This window comes from Hippoglossus stenolepis, chromosome 11 (assembly GCF_022539355.2).
Source record: "Hippoglossus stenolepis isolate QCI-W04-F060 chromosome 11, HSTE1.2, whole genome shotgun sequence".
Lineage (NCBI taxonomy): Eukaryota > Metazoa > Chordata > Actinopteri > Pleuronectiformes > Pleuronectidae > Hippoglossus > Hippoglossus stenolepis.
The window spans coordinates 3,732,909-3,744,223 of NC_061493.1; the positions used below are offsets into that span (position 1 = coordinate 3,732,909).

At 39.3% G+C, this 11,315-nt stretch overlaps 1 long non-coding RNA gene across 1 annotated transcript; it reads right to left on the bottom strand.

The window, feature by feature from the left end:
• Window positions 1-2,366: 2,366 nt before the first annotated feature.
• On the bottom strand, window positions 2,367-10,424 carry LOC124854444. Its single transcript, XR_007034686.1, has 7 exons — window positions 9,365-10,424; window positions 8,563-8,952; window positions 7,588-7,620; window positions 5,995-6,102; window positions 5,818-5,905; window positions 5,584-5,716; window positions 2,367-2,538 (listed from the first exon to the last, which is right to left on the bottom strand). It is a non-coding gene; the product is annotated as an uncharacterized LOC124854444 (long non-coding RNA).
• Between the last annotated feature and the right edge of the window lie 891 nt (window positions 10,425-11,315).

Here is an 11,315-nt window from a genome sequence, read left to right on the forward strand (position 1 = left end):
ATTGAAGATCTCATGACTAGCCCAACAACAGTGGCAGCAAAGAAGGACAACTACCAAACAATATTTTAAACCACAACAAACATGCCAAAAATATTTGTAATAATCCACAACAGAATATATATTAACTGAATCTTCAATGATTTTTCCTACCCATTTTATGGTCCCCTCAGGCCACTCCTTACTTTGGAACAATTTAGTTTAATACTGAATGGCAGCATTACTACCCACTAGAGCCACTAGGTGGCCTGTGCAGTGGTGTGATATGTAAAAAGGCTCCAGTGTGTATCCAGGCTGTGCTTCACAAACAAAATAGTTCCAATACATTGAGTGGTATAAGAGCACTGTGAAGCAGCAAAATACGCTAAATATGGTTCTGTTGTGAATACTAAAAATGTTGGTGTGTTTTGTTCCTATTGTTGTCCTTGCAAGCTGGTCAGGAAATCTCCAACCAGAGGACCTGCTGCCTCAGGTTATGTTGATGCAACTATACCACTGCTGGTCAGCTCATGCAATCTTGTGTTTGCAAGTTTTGCTTTTCATATTAAATGGGCAAGCGATTATCTTGATGCATTCTGCTCCTCTTTTAGAGGAGCTGTTAGCTCAGTTTTTTCATGAAGTTTCTTTTCGTGTGATTTCAGATGTTTTGTTGGATCAATCTAACCAAAGGCACCAAGACGGCAAAGCTGGTCAGCCAAAGTGGGAAGGTGCGTGAAAACAAGAACAACTCTGTCAGTCTTCACGCCTCTTCTTTCCTCAAGAGATTAATGGACTTTGAATGGCTTTGAGTGTAAGTCAAACGTAAAACATGAGTACTGTTCTCCTCCTCACTATGTGAATGGACATTGTTCTTCTCTTAACATTTTATTAGTATTTACATCTTTGCTGATATTTCAAACACACTGAAAAAGGTAATATTTGTCATACATTTTACCTCAGGTCCTGGTTTCAGATTGGGCCTTTAAGCCAAGTATGTTGTCAGTTTGAATAATGTTTGACTATGTTGAAACTCTGGTCAATGTGAATTCCACTGAGTGGCTGGTGTCCTGAAATATTCCAGTTAATGTCATCTTTTCTGTTCTCTCTAGCTAAGGTTCTGATTTTAAGAGTTGTTCTGAAAAAAGGACACCATGTTCTTAAAACGTTGTGAAACTGTATTGAGTGTCAATAAACTTTATTATTTTGCTGCAGCTCTGGCTCCGTTTTAATTGAACAGGTGAAGAGACATTAATGCAATGTTGATGACTTTTGGATGAACAGTATGCCTCATTAAAAAAACCTCACAATATAGTAATTTATATACAACAAAACCGTTTAAAGGGATCCTGTAATTCTTTTTACAGGAATTAACAGGAATTTTACAGTACTTTATTGGCAACTTTTTTTGCCAGGTATTTACTGTTAATTCTAAAGTCAATTCTTTACAGTTTATAAATGATTACTGTCGTGTTCTTTTATCCCGAGATATGAGAAGAGCCGGTCTCGGTTTGGTTCAACAAGTATTTATTCAGAAGCAATGAAAAGGTACAGCATAGCTATGTGCACTCAATACACAGCCTCGGCTTTCTAGTAGCACGGGTAGTCAAGAGTCCCCGAACGGACGACTGGTACAGTACTTATAATAGTAGGTATAACTTCATTGGTCAATAAGAGAGGAGTCACCATGGTTTCAGACATTGGCTCTCCCTTGCTGGTGCGAGGCGTGGTCCCAGCCTCTTGGCCCTGGAGTCTGCATGATGAGGAGCCGCTCCCAGGTTCGCCCTCCTGTGACAGTAGCTGGGAAAATCTTCACATTCTGACAGTGTTTGGTTTCATGTTTTACAGACAGGCCTTCAGCTGAAGCCTTGTGGGTCTTCAGTATTTTTGCAGATATGGTGTTGTTGTTCATTGGAGTGAGAAACCTTGTTCCTGCGTTATCGGCTGTATGTTCTGTGTGCGTAAGCATGCGCATTTTCTAGACAAAACAACGCCTTTCCTATCTGTCCTTCAGAACCTAGTGGCAGCTGCTTGAATTCTTTCTAAGGGTAGGTCACAGTTTCTTAGGAAAACAGTGCATTCATGTATGTGTGATGTTTGAATAAAGCAAATGGAGTTTAGGCTGTAATATAGTAAGTTAGGTATGAGAACAAGTTAAAGTACAGTGTATTGTATGCCACAGATGTACAGTCTCCACAACAGGCATTATCAGACAGGTGCGAGACTGAACTGCGATGCCGCACACACACACACACTAACCAACTTCAAGATTAAAAGTCACTATGTGAAGGCCACACATTCTCCCACATATTCAGCCCAAACGGCCCCTGCCTAACATACTGCATTTGTTTAGAGTTCAGTTTCATTGCCATCTTCACAGACACACACACACATTAATTCTTTCTGTTAAGGTACAAACATGGTGCGCGTAAAATCGATCCTTTTCGGGCTATAGTGTCTAATTATATTATTAAAATCCTAACATTACAAGTAGCAAACCTAATCACACAAATCAGCAGCAGGATTATTATGATTTCTTTCATACTGAGATGGTCCAGACTCCACCTGTGGAAGAGAACAGAGACAGACAACGAATCTTAAAGACTTAACTCCCTCCAAAACTACAAGCAGTTGTTACAATATGTACAGATGATACAGATGAAATGTGCGGTATGTGTGAATGCAAATGTCCCCATGACAGCCTCCAGACTTTCTGTGGAGTTTCTCTGGTCAGCGCCCCAGAAAGTCCAGGGCAGCCGGAGATCCTCTGCAAGAGTCACCGCGGCGGGTGGGGGTGTTGATGACGTTTCTAACATGTGTGCTCACATCAGAGTTCAGTGCATGTCTGAAAGCAGCTTGTGAAATGTTGCTTTTGAGTGAAAATGAACAGCACCATCTTATGAGCCCAGTTTTTATGCCGACAGAAAGGTTTAAACCATGAGGAGAACGCGAGCTTATCAAATGGCCTCTTGTAATGGCAGCTAGAGGCAGGTCATATTTTGGAGCATCATTAAAAGCTGAATTAGCTATTAAAAGGTCCAGAAGAAGATTTATCTATGTTTATCTGCGATGCGCATTAGGGATAATGGCACTCTCCCAATGATATCAATATGTGTTCTGTGTCTTTTAACATTGTTTGAGTTATGACTTAGAGGAGAATCATTTTTTAATTCAGTTCAGAAATTGCCTCATGTTCTTTTCCTCCATCTCTCCCACGTCCCCCTGCTTTGCATTTTGACACCTCTGTGTCTCCAGGCCTGAGACAGCTAGCGGATGACCTGCTGAGATGACTGGTTGGTAACAAGGTACCATTTTCTCTAGGAACAATGCAAGAGAGAGATTCTTTCTGCTCACTCCATCTTCACACATCCCGACAGAAAAGGCACCAGTTGGAGCTATATTTTGTACAACTTTAATTCTCGTCCCTCAAACTAATTTCTTCGTCCTCAAGGTGATTGTATTTGAATAAAGTAGGGTACATATTATATCCTGTAATTTCTTGTCCCCACAACATAAGGAATAGCCCCCACCCCAAGTACAGGAACACAAACAGACACACACATGGTGCAGGTCCTCTTATGCATTGACTTTTAATAATGTGTTTTTCTGAAATATACAGTAAAGTCTCTCTGCACTATGAATTATAATCAGTCCGGTCTGTCAGAGCTTATCAGCAGCTTTATCACCTATTTACAATTACAGTTCTGGTCAATGCATGCGTTTTATCGATGTGAATCTCTCTGAGGTTCCTGTGCTTTCTTTTCCCCTGATGAAGAGGATGTTGCACCTTGTTAGGCCCTATGAGGCAAATTGTAATTCACTTACATTGGCTATAAAACATTTTTGTTGTTGTTTGATTGATAATAGGGTTTGAATCAGGAAGGTTAAGGTAAACTTATTATCCCACAAGGGGGAATTTATGTGGTCATACACGTCACAGTTAAAAGACAGAGGCTCACGATACATGCACACACAATCGCACGCACCCACACACACACACAGAGAAAGGTAAACACTGATGGGAGGCTGCGGGTCGGGTTTGGGTCACAGATTTACGCATATGTTTGTGGCTTGGCACTTATAACAGGTCGGGTGGGTCGGGCAAATCAATTTAAACCTGACCTGGTATCAGGAAAACAAGGATATTCATGAGGGTTTGACACAACTCCAAATATCCAGTAAGGAGACTCAATCAAACTCAGAGCTGAGTGAGAAATTAACATACAAAAACAACAAATTCAACAATATTTAACTTTCATTAGAAATGATTTAGTGAAATAATTCTACATATTTCTCTGATTGTTGCACTATGTATTCAAATGAAATTATCCTCAACATTTAGGTTAAATTCGACTTGCTGCCCTGGCATTTGGTCGTTGCAAGTCTTGAATTGAAAATTCAAGGTCACATGGAATTAAACTTCCCCATGATATGATTAAATAGGGTCTTGATGTAGAAGTGTAAAGTTCAGAGGCTTTAAACTTTTTCAGTGATTGACACCGATTCACAGTCACTTTAGTCTCAATGAGAGCGTGGCTGCAGGAGGGCCAGCTTTAGTTCCAAACATAAACGTGTCTGTGCTGTACTCTTCCACTTCTCCACCCTACCTCTTAATATAAAAGACAGAGAGAAATATTATCCATTTTAAATTATCAGATTTTAGATGATGAAAACTAAGTTATAACTGAGTAATTCACTCTCCTTATCTTTCCCTTATCCTCCTCTGGTTTCTTCCTGTTTAACAAATGAACAGCCCAAACGTTTTGACATCCTGTGAATATTAATGAATACAAATGAATTGCAAAAAAAGAGGCAAATGTAATCAGGCTGTGAATTATTAAATACTGTTAGCAGCAGTTCTTAGGTTTCTCTTCATCCTCGACAAATTCACGCCGCGCAAATCAGTTACTAATTTGGAGGGTGACAAATTTCCTATAGAAATGTTTACTTTATTCGTCCTGGAAATGGTAAGGTAAATTAAACATTTACAGACACAACATTGTTTCCCCTGCAAAAATATTAATAGTAATAAAAGAGAATAAGATCACAATCTCCAATAATCCAAAAATGTGAACTGGCACATCCCTGCGTGGGCTACATGGAACAAAACTGTAGTGTGACGTCTGGATCGGCTCAGAATTGGGTTTGTCCTTCACACATGAACAACACAGCAGGAGATTCTCCGCTCAGACACATTCACAACAACACAGAAACGTATATAACGTATTAAATCTGCTGTGAAGATCACATGCTTGTGTTTCCATCACTAAAACACCAGCGTCGGTGTTGTCTGTTTGTCGGTGTCTTCTACGTGTATGCCACTGCTTTTTCTCCCTGGAGATATTTGTTTTCTTTTTATGTATTTTTTGCATCTGTCGCGTGTTAGAAGCGTCATCAACCCCCCCACTTGCTCATGGTGAATCCAGCGGGGATCCCCTGCTGGATTCACACATAGGATTCTGCTGGATGTCTGTGGACATTATACTAGGAGGTCAGGAGGACACTACGAAGCGTCTCACTTGGACATTTGCGTTCACACATGCACCTCCTCCAGAGAGAATACGGAGGAACTGCAGTGCATATGTGACAGCAGCTTAATAGTGAAATTACCATGTAAAAGCCCGTCTATGTGTTGTTTCAGTCAGGCATGAAGGACAATGAGGCAGATGTGCGTTGCAGCTCCCACACAGCCAATGTCCATGGTGCCATATCTGTCTGTTGTCCGTCACGTGATTTCTCAAATCTATAAACATTCACAATATTGATTTTAGTAAATCAACCTCAAATAAAGAAGAGATTGTTCAGATGATTCTGACTCTGAATAGATGTATTTTCTCCATTTACCTGAGCTCCACCGCTGCTCCAGTCCTCTACCTACACCAGTTGAGTTGGCAACAGATGACACATGATGTATATTTCGGCGGCTCCCAACCTGGGGATCAGGAGCACCACAGGGGTCAGCAAGACAGATGGGTCAAAAACATTTTTGTGAATTAATCATTTTAAATTTTCAGGACTCACATATTCATAATAATCAGGTTCCCAACTAGACACTGGATGTAGGTTATACACTATGTCTTCATAAACCACAACTCCATTGGAACCAGTAGGGTTGGTCTCACATTGTACCTACGGAGTAAAGTTGTACAAACAGTGATCAGTTAGAGCAGAGGTCACTAACAGGCGGACCGCGGTCCGGGTCCGGACCCAGAAGCCGTCCCGTACGGACCCGGACCTACAGCCAAAACAGAAGGTTATGATTTAAAACCTGACGGGGCGCTTCTATTTGTAATCAGCGCAGCTTTTGTAGTCTTTACGGTAGTGGTTTAGCGGATGAGGAAACGCACAGACCAATTGCATGCGAGTTAAGCCATCCCACGTGATACTACTCAGCCAATCAAGTCTGTGCATTCCAGGCGGTAAACATTGCGACTCTACAGTGCAGACAGATGAGAGAGTTAGAGGCAAGTTATACATGAAAAGACGGTAGAAAGAAAAAGAAAGATAGCGATACAGGTAGAGAAAACAAAGGGAGAGATACAGATGAGTGAGACGGAGAAAGGGAAAGAAACAGAGGAGTGAGCTGGAGAAAGGGAGAGAAACAGAGGAGTGAGATGGAGAAAGGGAGAGAAACAGAGGAGTGAGACGGAGAAAGGGAGAGAAACAGAGGAGTGAGACGGAGAAAGGGAGAGAAACAGAGGAGTGAGACGGAGAAAGGGAGAGAAACAGACCAAAAAAGAGGGGAAGAAAGTGATTCTAAAACTGTTCAATTGTTAAGATGTGTTGAGATTTATTATCTGTAAAATTGGTTGAGACATTTGAGTCAAGATGTGAAACAGAAAAAGGGAAATTCAAGCTTTTGCCCCCTTTATTTTATTTTTCTGAAGTTAAGCCCTTTATTTGAACATGCACAATTTTCACATTTTATTTATTTTCTCTTATTTTGAAATGCAGCCCTACTTTTATTTAGTTAATGAGAGAACATTATACATATCTGCAATCATACATATATGTTCAGTTCTTTGTTACGTGACAATAAATATTGTCAAAGTTTTTGAATCGTACTGAATTCATTTGATTTGACAGTCAGGTATTTAGTACATGCAGATGTTGATACAACTACTAGGCTACTGAAATATATATCACACTAAATAGTTAGACATTATGATCTTCCGGACCTTTGCTTCAAGAAATTATCTCTAACTGGACGTCTTTAAATTTAAGTTGAATACCCCTGAGTTAGAGTATATATATAAGTGTTTTATCACAGAGCCAATATTTCATGGTTAAATAATAAGTCTGCAAAAGTAGACAGTTTATTTTTGAACGTTTTTTTTTGTTGCATGGATTTATGTCATGGACTTTTTCTTGTGTTTTGATTTCTGGATTTGTGTTCCGTTTGTTTGTAGTTTCATTTTCAAAATTATTAAAAAATTGAGGCAGAGTAGGGAATAAAAGTTTTTTTGCCGGCCTTGCAAGGTGCACAAAGAGGGAATGATTCACCAAAATAGCCACAAAAGGAATAAAATGAAAGACAAAACAACAAACATAAGAGGAGGCAACAGAGTGGCGAGAAACAAATGGTGAGTTAAGATATATGGGCATTGTACTTACCGGAGAAGACAACTCGTCTTCAATGGGTCGCGCCTGATCAGCAAACAGGAAAATCAGATTTATTAGACTGTCTTCATTAACTATAGCCAGACTAGCAAAGCCAGTTCCTTTGTTAAAGAGTTCTAAAGATAGAAACAGAGTAAAACTGTACCTCTCACGGTTTGTTTTTTGTGACACGTGTACATGCTCGTCTGTTTGTCTACAACAAATTAAACTGCTATAATGGTATCAGCAAGATAAGATATGAAGAAATATTGCATAGAACATATTCATCTATAATATAATCTTACCATTTTTAGTTCACGCTTTGTGATTATCCCAAGAATACAGGCCCTTCAATCGGTCTTGGCGTGGGTAGCTATAATGCTATGTCTTGCTTCCTTGCTAACTGACGTCATGATGTCTTTGCTCAGGGAACAGTCTCACGATGCGTCACCAAACTACTTTGCAATCAGTTTAGCTTCCATTTTTCATGCTTTAACTGAAACCCTGATTTAACATACATGAGTTTAACCATAGATACAAGTTAGGTTAACATTAAATAAATTAAGCTTTGCATTAAGTTCAGACAGGGAACTGAAACTTGAGAAATTAGAGTTTAGAATCAACTAACTATTCATAGTGTATTCATGCAGAATATAATGCAAGTGTGCTAGTCAAGTAATTATAAGCTGTTAGTTCTCTCTCCCTGTTGATTCTTAATGCCAACTCCTTCGCCCACCCTAACTTCCTCCATCTGTGATTAAAGCTTTGGTATTTTTGTCTTGCTAAGATGTAATGTTCAGGCATGTTTGCGCCTATCTCAGGCATTAGTTCTCAACAGCTCTGGGATTCTTTGAGGAGTCCCTCAAACAGCTGTGGATAGTCTGGCAAAATAAACGGTATAGGCAAGACACTTACATCAATTCCTCAGTACTAAGTCTCCAAAATAAAAGTCTGATAACTTAGGGTAGATAACTTAGAATCGCATCTTACCTGGGATGTGGAGCTGAAACATTAGTAAATTTGTTCAGATTATGCCAGATGCTGTTGAATCTTCTTTTTAGTGGCTTCTGCAGAAACCAAAAAGATCTCAACTGTGAGAGATTCCTCCATTAGTGTAAGATACTTTTCACCTTCTTGTTCAACAGTCATTTTGCTATCTCAGTATCCCATCAGTTTTTGTTGCCATAACTTTCATTCCTGTTGTAGCTGTTTCCTGCTCATCTTCGTGTCTTCACATTGTCCACTTCTTTGTGTCAGTCAGTCCTTAGAAATTCTTAAAAGTCCTGATTCATGATGATTTTGTGGAGTTTACAGTTCGGTATCCAGACAAGCGATCCATCTGAATGATCTGTAGAAGCCACATTCTGTTTGGTCCAATGTCTGTCATTACAAAAGGAAACAAATTTTATTTAAAAAAATTGAGTTCACGGTCTGTGTTTGCTTAAAACTGCATTTTGGATTTATGAACTTCACATTAATGCAATCTATAGTCCTGTTTACAATGCATGTGAGAAACTTAAATTTCCTTAAAGTCTATTCACTGATTCTTCCTCTGTGCCAGTTTTAAAAGATGCCACAGTCACACATATGAGCTTGTCCTCCATGTGGTGGGTTGAGCTGGTTGAAGATGCTAAATTCACGTCCCATCCACTTCACACATAATCAAAACACATGACAGACAATAGCCAATTTCAAAACTAAAAACTCTGCTATAGAATAATCATAATTCCAGACTACTGAGTATAGATGAGGTGAGTAACCCATACATACAAACTTAACAAATACACATTACCTTCACCAACTGCCTGGAGAAAGATTCCTTTTCGGTTTGAGAGTTCAAATCAGATTGAAAGGTGTGAATCCAATACCTTGCTTTGACTGTTGGGATGGGCAGAATCATAATGATTCTTCTGTAGTGTGTTTGTTCATGTTGGTTGAACTGGTTTATCCAGCAGAGCAGTTAAGTAAGAAAAAAGGTAGAATAGCTTGCTTCATTGCAGCCTGACTAGGTGAGCGGTGAGCATGACGTCCGCATAGTGAGGCCTAACCAGAGCGGATCATCACAAATTGTTCTCTCCTGTTATTCTCTTACCTTTTTATACTGATATTTTAAGATTTCTACATAAAATAGTTAAAAATTAAACCTGGTTATCATCTTCAGTACTGAATTGGAGTGTATGTCTGGGAGGTGACTTTGACCCCCAGCATCCAAGTCATCACCTTGAGTGAGGCTGATCACATTCAGACAGGAAATCCACCAAATACCAGGATCTGGTCGAACAGTGCAGGGACAAAGGGTGGTAGGCCTGGCTATTCTCAGTTGTAGTTGGCAGCAGAGGTTTTCCAGGTTTCACATTCTGTGTGTAGCAGGAAGAGAAAAGAACACAGCGGAGGCAGCATAAAGAGCCTCTTGTCGGGTCTGGAATAGGTGGGAGGAGTTGAGCTGTGACAAAAGTTTTATTTTGACCTGACTGGTAGGCACAGGGCAATATTAGGGCTACATTTGCAGTAATGTTTGAAAAATATGTCGCTCCTAAAATGGATAATGCTCCACTGTGTTCTTTAGATAGTTTCTAAATGTGTCTGCTGAGCAGGTAATGTGCAAAGGTGAGCTTTTCCATTAAAAATGTCAGCTGCATTCAGGTAGTAGTCTGCATGACCAAAACAAGAGCTGAAAGATGCTAACATGCTCCATAGAGCGGAGGGTAACTCATTAGAGTGGTTTTAAAGCTGCACTAATACAGTTTTTCCTACCAACTGTAGATCAAATGGATATGTCATGTGAAAGTCAGTGATGAATAGTGTGAGCTTAATTCCTTTAGTAATGAAAAAACATAATTATGTAGCTGTCTTGAGAAAATACTGTACATAGTTTATACAGTGTATTCTTTATATCCAACATTTGTCTTTGTAAGACCTGGTATTGCCATCTTTTCTTTGCTGGTTGGAAAAAAAATACATTAAGTCAAATCATAATAGTAAGCAGAAGTGAAGAGTACATTTGGTTTTTGAATGTGGGTTATAGACCTCCCATCACATTAACAGCAAATTAACAGTTAGAAGACCATTCCAGACTTACCTTTAGAAGATAGATAGAGATAGATACTGTATTCATCTCCTCAGGAAAATGCAGCTGAGTTCACAATCTCACACAATTGTTTTAGCAACAGACATTATCTTATATAAGGACATGTGGTTGCGTACACTGTAAATTACTGAAAAGTCAACCGTCATAAATGAATAAATAAATAGGAGATTAAAAAACAAAACAAAAACAAAAGTCTTGATGCAGATTGATGCCAGGCTGCAAACCTGGATTTATTGGGGACAGTACAACTCTGTCTAAGACTATTGTTTCACTCATTGTGTACATATGCTTTCAGTGTTTATAAAACTGCATGATCAGCTTCAGTGACCGTGAAGGATTTAATTAATCCGCACTGCAAAGTTACACGTTTGCTTCAATGAAGCTGCTCTGGGCCAGACTTCGAAGTCACACTCATTAAGATTTTCATTGTAATCCTCACATTTCGTTTGCATCCATCATGTAATAACACCCTCATGGAGGATATTAAATCCCATCATGGTGTTTATGGAACCATCCAGCCTTGATCTAGCAACAATTGAGTTGGTATTATGTTGTGTGGTGATAGTATATTTACTTAATTATTACTTTACTTATGTACATTTCTCATGTAGGATGTTTTATTAGTAGCATCATCTGCAGCATTCTTCATGAATAT